At 34.7% G+C, this 8,103-nt stretch overlaps 1 protein-coding gene and 1 long non-coding RNA gene across 4 annotated transcripts in view; one reads left to right on the top strand and one right to left on the bottom strand.

Annotated features, from left to right (window-relative positions):
* The window catches only part of LOC144858772 (solute carrier family 35 member F6-like), a 71,008-nt gene that overhangs the window by 16,719 nt on the left and 46,186 nt on the right, over nucleotides 1-8,103 (top strand). The window lies entirely within an intron of this gene.
* Nucleotides 779-4,077, bottom strand: LOC144858715 (uncharacterized). 3 transcript variants are annotated; one of them, XR_013616657.1, is made up of 4 exons: nucleotides 3,560-4,076; nucleotides 2,298-2,392; nucleotides 1,436-1,611; nucleotides 779-1,179 (listed from the first exon to the last, which is right to left on the bottom strand). It is a non-coding gene; the product is annotated as an uncharacterized LOC144858715 (long non-coding RNA). The 3 variants fall into 3 exon arrangements; XR_013616655.1 differs by lacking the exon at nucleotides 1,436-1,611 and having other exon boundaries at nucleotides 2,294-2,392; nucleotides 3,560-4,077; XR_013616656.1 differs by lacking the exon at nucleotides 1,436-1,611 and having other exon boundaries at nucleotides 3,560-4,074.

Below are 8,103 nucleotides of genomic sequence, written 5' to 3'. Positions count from 1 at the left end.
CTATGTTGAATATATGTCTGCAGCACTATGCTTACGTCGTCGGTTCCCACATATGACACGCCAGGTTATGTTCTTACTGTACTTTGCGTCCACGTTCTTGCGTGTCAGTGGGATCCAAGCTTTAACTTTGGGTATTAATCAACATATGGACACAATAGACTTTGTGTTCTTTTATGGAATGCTATTTTTATTTCTTTTTCACCAATTCCAGATCGCTTTCATCCAGCATAGGTGTAGTTATGACACGCTATGTGTGCCAAAATGTTTTTCTTTTTATGAATATTAAGCTAAATCACTGTCTAGAACCTACTACCCATAATGACAGTATAGGATAGTCACTCTGATTACATTTGTATATGAATTTAAAGAGTTATTTCTGAAATCAAATAAATGAATAATTTATTCATTTGACATGTCCATAAGGCAATAACTTACTAATGACATTTGAAACGAGAAAACACATTACCGTATCTGCATTACTTATTATATATTATATACTATATGCTATCTTTTATGCCTCCATAGTTGTAGTACCCATATCTGATCAAAATAGGTATAGAACAAACAATTTACCAGATATTATTACATACAGCGGTATAATGCTAGAATGTATACCTCTATGATGATTGCATAACCCATATCTGATTAAATATGCAGAATTTTGACATAGGCCTACTAAATATTTCTAAATCTCAAAAGACTTTTATGCCCGTCATGGATATCATTAATAACACTAACTTTCTATAGTGGTGTAGAACACAAAGGTATACAAAAGATAATAACTAATATTGTATATACAAAAATATAACATACAAATCAATGCATCTCTGCGTTAACAAAATCCTTTTTAAAAGGTGCTATTACGCTCTAGCTGTAGTGAATGTTGGTGATTAAATTGTAAATCGCATTCATGTGTAAACCAGGGACTCTTTCCTGTTTTATTTCCGAATCAGGCACATATTACGGTACATATTTCGGCATTTCACATAGGCTAATGATCAGTCCTAAAAATGTTTGAGCTCCGAAGTTTAAGATTAATCATGGATATTGCTATCCGATCATGGATATTGCTGTGACGGGTATTTAAGACCAGGATGCTATAAGCCGCCAATCAACAGGAAGAGCACATTTTAGTAGACTCACTACTAACAGACATTACTGTACGTTCCACATCTGCATCTGTAATCAAAACATAACATTTACTTTTAATTGGATTGATTTTTTATATTAGTTGCCTGTTGTCATTTTTACATTAAGATACTGTATTATTTATCTGCATCATAATCATGTTTAATAACTGGAGTGATGTGTGTAGTCACTATCGTCTCCATTTTAACCATTTATCAGTCGTCATAATCATCGTCTTGTCGTCATTGTCGCAAAATTGTAATCATGGAACAATCGTCATAATCACGGTCGCCGTCTAATGTATTACCTGTCGCATCTTCGCCTAAGCATGATCAGCGTCGTCGAGTCAACCATGATTCAAACATCAGTCGTCACAGCCACTGTACGACGTCGTCTTCTTAACCATTCACACCAGTTATAATTATCGACCTCCCACTTACACTGTCGTCTTAATCTTCCAAAATCTTTTGTCCGAACCATTCACTATTCGGCATAACCATTCACCAGTCGTTGTAATCATATCTTAACTATAACCCAACCCAATATTACCCTTTCTGGTCGCCAATGTCATCACCTTAGCCACTATCATAGTCACCGTCGTCATAATTAGCATCGTCGCCGTCTTTACAATTACCAACCAGCTGTCGTAATAGCCACGTCCGTCTTTGTCGTTACCAGTTTTAAATCTTTTTTTTTGCGACGACCGAGGACCGACGGTGAAACCCAGGTCAATCGATATGTCGTGTCGGTCGTTGCCGTGGACCTAGAAACCATCAAACGCACACACGCGTCCACCCATTCCCGCGTGTGCATAATGTATAACATGACGTAGACCTAGTTTGGTCGTCGCAAATCGAAACTCTTATTACGTCGTCGTCGTCGTCGTCGTCGTAGTGAGCATTCGTTTTCAATGCATTTTCATTCATTATTTATTATTAAAGCCTGGTTCCCACTAGAACGCAACGCAACGCAGTGACGTATCGACGCAAAGTGCTGCATTGCGTAATCACAAGTAGGTTGGATTTCACGCAGGCGGGGGCAAACACAATTATTGGAAGGACATTATGTTGCGTTACGTTGCGTCGCTAGTGGAAACCAAGCTTTACTTCGTTTCGGAACGACAGACGATTATCAACACAAACTGAATGTTGTTATCAGTTCAAACGTACCTTATTTCTCCGATTTCTGATGCAAGCTAAAATACAACTACCAGTGCCGAGAATGACCATGGTGATGATTATCCAAAACCACCATCGTCGGTCATCTGCAATAAATAAAAATCCCCAAAATGAAACCAGTAAACTTTTAATATCGTTAGACCTATATTGATCAAATTTGACTTTTGCTTGTGTCATTTTCATACCATTTGTTTAGACGAAGTACCCATTTACTGTAAATATGTCGTTGGCGTGTCCATAAAGTGCTATTTAATGTGACTTCGTTTGTTGTTACGCTTAATTCACATGTTCCAAGAATTAATAATAGTGGGTAGCTCTGCCTAGTAATAATATTGAAACTGTAATTAAAGATTCGTATTTGACTTTTTAATAACTTGTTGGTTGGCGGACTTAAACTACCGACGACGATGTATCCAAACCAATAGAAAGACGTTTTTGCCGTCTCAACCGCCCTTGTTATATTTGTTATTTTAGGCATCAGCAGACATACGCGAATGTTGCCAATGTGAATTATCTTCAATACCGTATTTCAACAAAATCAGATTAGAACCTCAAGCCTAACCACCACAACTACCACACTTTCATCGCGTTTTGCCACATCCAAACCATTATCTAATTACCATAACAGGCAGTCATTAGATATGGATACACCATGAAGGAAATAACAGTGACATTAGTAAACATGTAATACTGATCTCAGGAAAAACGCCCTTGTTTAATGAATCTCAAATGTCAACAGCATTGTTCTTTTTCACATCCAAATCAAATAAATGCTATACAATGGCTGCATTAATGTAATTATCTATATACCGCCATATCATGCATCGAAGAGTTTGATATGGTTTCTAGCAAAGCCTACAGTAGGCCTACAATACCGGTCATTTTGATACCGCAGTATCAGTACCCCTCCCTTCCGAATCCTAACCCGCCCCTCAGGCTTCCCGGTTCGATTGAAATGTAGGCCTAGTCCATTCCAGTCATTTTGATATGTACCACCAGCGTGAAATAACCAAAATGTGTATAGGGGACCACGAACAGACGTACAAACATTCTCCGTTAATGAGATACATCTCTAGAGAAATCGGATGTTGGGGGAAGGGGTTCAGAAAGATGGAAGTGTAGTCCTAAAGATTGTAAAACCTTTCCAGAAATTCCCCCATGCACCACAACACCAGTACATTTATATATTGAAATCTAAATTGATAGATTAAAACAGTAGCATAATATTATTAATAAATAGATTGATAAATTACCTCTGTCGCTGGTATCTGGAAGGGAAACATCGAATATAGGTGGTGGATAAACACACGTACACTCCACATTCCTGATAGTGTTCACGTCCCAGCACACACCTGTCTGAGTCATGGGAATATATTACGTCTTCGATAAGTAGCTTACCGTTGCTATAGTCTGATTTTTAGACTGTATATACCACAGTATAGGCTTTACTCAGCCGGCGACTATTATGATTTATCGGCGCATTTAATCAATATTCATCGCTTAAATGACATTTTTCCCGTCGTTTTCACAAACTTGATGGTAGGTAGATGAATGAAATTGGCACTCCACGCGTAATTTGAACGTCTGAATTTACACCCGTAGTATTATTAGATCAAACAAAGCGGTTCGACACAGCGGTGGTCGTCTCTCGTCAAATGACGTATTTAACCAGGGAGATGTAAAATAAATTTATTTTACATCTCCCTGATTTAACACAGCCACAGTTTATTTTTGCTCTACTAGGCGTGTATAATATTGAATGAAAATGAGGCCTATAGATAATAATGGATTCTTGTGCGTAGGCCTATAATGACCTTTCTTTCGTTTACATACAGCTAGCTCCGCTATTATGTTCTATACAGTTTGAATAATTGATTAGCATATTATGGTTAGCTCATTGATGTTCTTTTGTGTTTGATCAAATACGAGTTATAGCAACGTACGTACGGATTACAAAGAAGATGATTTCCACGAAGGCTTAACTTAATCATTCATAAATAAAAACGTTTTGAAAACAATAATACCGTCCTGTTTAATAGACAACAGCTTGAATTTATTTTTATTGTTTGCATTAATATTAATTCCGAGGTCCTTTTAACATAAAATTAATTTTACGAAATTATGCCTTAAAGGGTAGCTCCGGGTGTAAACAATCCCTTGTTTTATACCCCTTTGTAAATATCAACCTTTGCAACAACATTGATAATACACTAACAAAGTGGTTTAGACTTTAGAGTTTATGCCTGTGAATTTAAAGGTATCTCTTCGGAAATCCAGGCTCGTTAGAGCGTCCGTGCATATATCAAGCAGAAAGTTCAGAGTTCGAATCTCGGTTGAGCGGCTTCATACCATACTAACAGCCTAATCTTTACCATATACATTATTAATAAATGTTCAGTATCACTGCGTTTCTCTCTATTAATGTTGAGTTCTTGAATAGTGAGCCCTCAGGAGGTGGCACAGAGAGCACAAACAACTACGTCTGAGATGGAATGCTTGTCCCTGGACATAACAAATTATAATTGTTATATTATTAATATTAGTACCAGGCTATGCTGGCCTTTATTCAATTAAAAGAAACTTACCCATGTAGACATTGAGGGTCAAACAACAGATCAAAATGTCACTGTGGACTCGGAAGAAATAACTATTTTTGCAATTCAATTGTGGGGAGAAGCGAAGGTTGGGGGGAGACTGCATGGCAACAGAAGAGATACCGAGATTTACACAAGTATCTCAAACAAAATAAAAGCAGAATTTGTGGTAGACTTAACGCCAAAGCAAGTTAACAGCAAACTCAAAATTGTACGAAAACAGTACTAGTCAATGCCCATTCTACATTTTTAGATTGTGCTTGTATGTGCGGTGTAAATTCGTTGCCACTTCTGCTCATTAGATTTAAAATAGAAAGCAATGCTACGACGTTTTGGCAGCAGAAACGGGGCCTCTGTGTAGTGCGCGCATTTAGGAGATAATAGTTTCCAAGAGCTAGTAACATAGTGGTATTCAATTGGCTAGTTAGTGCGCTCACCGCGCTTACAATAGAACTGCGCAACCATTTTTACGTCATCAAATATTCGAAAATAACTAACGACCATTCCAAATTTAAGTCAGAATGAAAAATTCTTTCAATCGATGAACAGTGATTTCAAATTGCTCTTCATTAAAACGAAATAAAACCGCTTTTACAGTGCAATTCAGTTTGGAAATACTGTACATCTATTTCCTATTACGTTTGCTATACTTACATCATCTGCTATGGCAAAGTTGATATTTAAAAGAAGATATAATGCTTCTTTAGAAGAAGCCCAGAATGCGGTGAGATCAAATGAGTATCCCGCCGCTAAGTACGCTAGGTTCCTCCAGGTGAGGAATAGAAGGGCTAGGCCTAGAAACAGGGGGTGTCCTTATGTCAGAAGAAACGCTAATGTTAACCCAACTTGTAAGTTACACGAATTAGATACACTTATAAAAACGGAAAACAAATCAGCTGATATAAATTATTGTCATTTCAATCATGAATTAAATAGGCCTACTAGTGACGACCAAATTTTTTCTTCAAATACAAATGATATGCCTATCATAATAAGTAGTGATAGTAGTGATAGTGACATCATTATTAGTAGCAGCAGTGATAGTGATAGTAGTAGTAGGCCTAGTGAAGATCAAATGTTGTCTCCAAATACAAATGATATGCCTATTATAGTAAGTAGTGATAGAAATAGTGATAGTGACATCATTAGCAGTGATGGTGATAGTAGTAGTAGGCCTAGTGAAGATCAAATGTTGTCTCCAAATACAAATGATATGCCTATCATAATAAGTAGTGATTGTAGTAGTGATAGTGACATCATTATTAGTAGTAGCAGTGATAGTGATAGTAGTAGTAGTAGGCCTTGTGAAGATCAAATGTTGTCTCCAAATACAAATGATATGCCTAGTGATTGTAGTAGTGATAGTGACACCATTATTAGTATTAGCAGTGAAGTTGAAAATGGAAATGGTGATGTTTTGTTTCATTTTCCAGGTAGTGGTGATAACAATTCTAACGACATTTCAAATGAAAATTTTGAACTTGAATCTAATAAAGAATATTTTAATTCATTAATTAATCGTGAACAAATATCTGAAAATCCATGGGCACATTTTGAATCACAATCAGTCAAAGATCATATGGTAGAATTTTTATGTAATATTCGATCTGAACTCATACGTTATGAATACATAATCGATTATGATATTGTACATCGTAGCCTAACAATTATAGAAAATGTACTAATCTGTGATAACACAGCATTTAAACTTGGAGATCTCGAGGAATTGGCAATTGCATCATTTTGCCTTGCATTGAAATGTGCTGAACGATACCAATCTAAACACATCATCCCTTATGCTTGTGACCGCCTCCGGAATCTTGGCTTCTTTAATCCTAAAAAAATTGCCCAAATAGAATTTAAAATATTACAGATAGTAAACTTTAATATCAATAGTGTCACTTGTCTTGATTTTGTTCACATTTTTTGCGATATTGCAATCAGTAAAGCTACAACAAACAATAACAAACGTAGAATAGAAAGAGTGAGACACGAATCTGTCAAATATTTGATTACAAATAAAATATCTCTTACAATAACAGTAAAGCCATCCGCAATAGCTTACTTAATAATTAACGCAATTCTTGAGAAACTTGAATTACAAGATTCATTCGATTTTGAGAATAATTACGATAGTTCTTAAACAAATTAAGATAATTTAAAACATAATTTAAGTAACCATTTACGTTAAGACAAAACAATTTAAGGGATTAGATCTAGAACATAGTTATAGGAATGTTAAGAAGATTAAATGGATTAAAGAAAAGTTAAACTAAATATATTAGTCTAAGATGTGCAATATCTAAGTACTATGTAAGGTAATGAGTATATAAAATAACGTTTTAAAAATGTAGATTACTGCAGCACTTGTACTTAAGAAAAACAAAGTAAGTTAAGTAATGTTAATAGCAAAATATATTGTAATATTGCTATCGTAACATTATATGATAAAAAAAAGCTATAAGGAGGATAATAATAATACCAATAATAAATTAAAAATAGATTATTAATAATAATGATTAAAATAAGTAATTCGTTTCAGTAACAATCCCTTTAAGTTAATGTAAGTTTTTAGTTAGTAAGCAGTACAAAAGAAGGAGGAAAAAAACAAAAACAACATTATTTAATTAGTTTCAAAAACATTGTTATTGATATTTAGTTGATATAAGTTTTTAGTTAGTAAGAATTAAAAAAAAATTTGTACGAGTTTATATTTTAATAATAAATTTTTAAATAAATAAAAAAATGTTATCGTAAGTTGATTTAGTTAGTAAGAAATAATTTTAAAAAATAAACAAAAATAATATTGTAATTTTTAAATATTTTCCCTTATTAATTTCGTATATAATAGGTTTTAGGCCTATATTATTGTATAGTAAATAATTAAAATAAGTAATTTGTTCAATAAACTCGTATAAGGAATTAAAAAAAAAACAAAAAAAAAACAAAACAAAAACATCCCAGTCTGAAGTCGGAGATGCTACCTCATCGTGGTAGACTGGTGTCAACATCATTGGTAGCCAAACTGATACCAAGATGGCTAACAGCATCACGCATCTTGTACCATAGTTACAATCGCACACTATACCACACATCTGTGCTGTCACGGATGTAGGCCACTTATTGAGTGTGAAAATATCAAAAATAATTTAATATATAAAAAGTACGTATTATTTATTGTTGGAAGGATTGCATGACAAAAC

Source organism: Antedon bifida, chromosome 2, assembly GCF_963402885.1.
Source record: "Antedon bifida chromosome 2, ecAntBifi1.1, whole genome shotgun sequence".
NCBI lineage: Eukaryota > Metazoa > Echinodermata > Crinoidea > Comatulida > Antedonidae > Antedon > Antedon bifida.
Note: the sequence above shows the minus strand (reverse complement) of the source record. Positions and strands in the feature narration are given on the sequence as shown.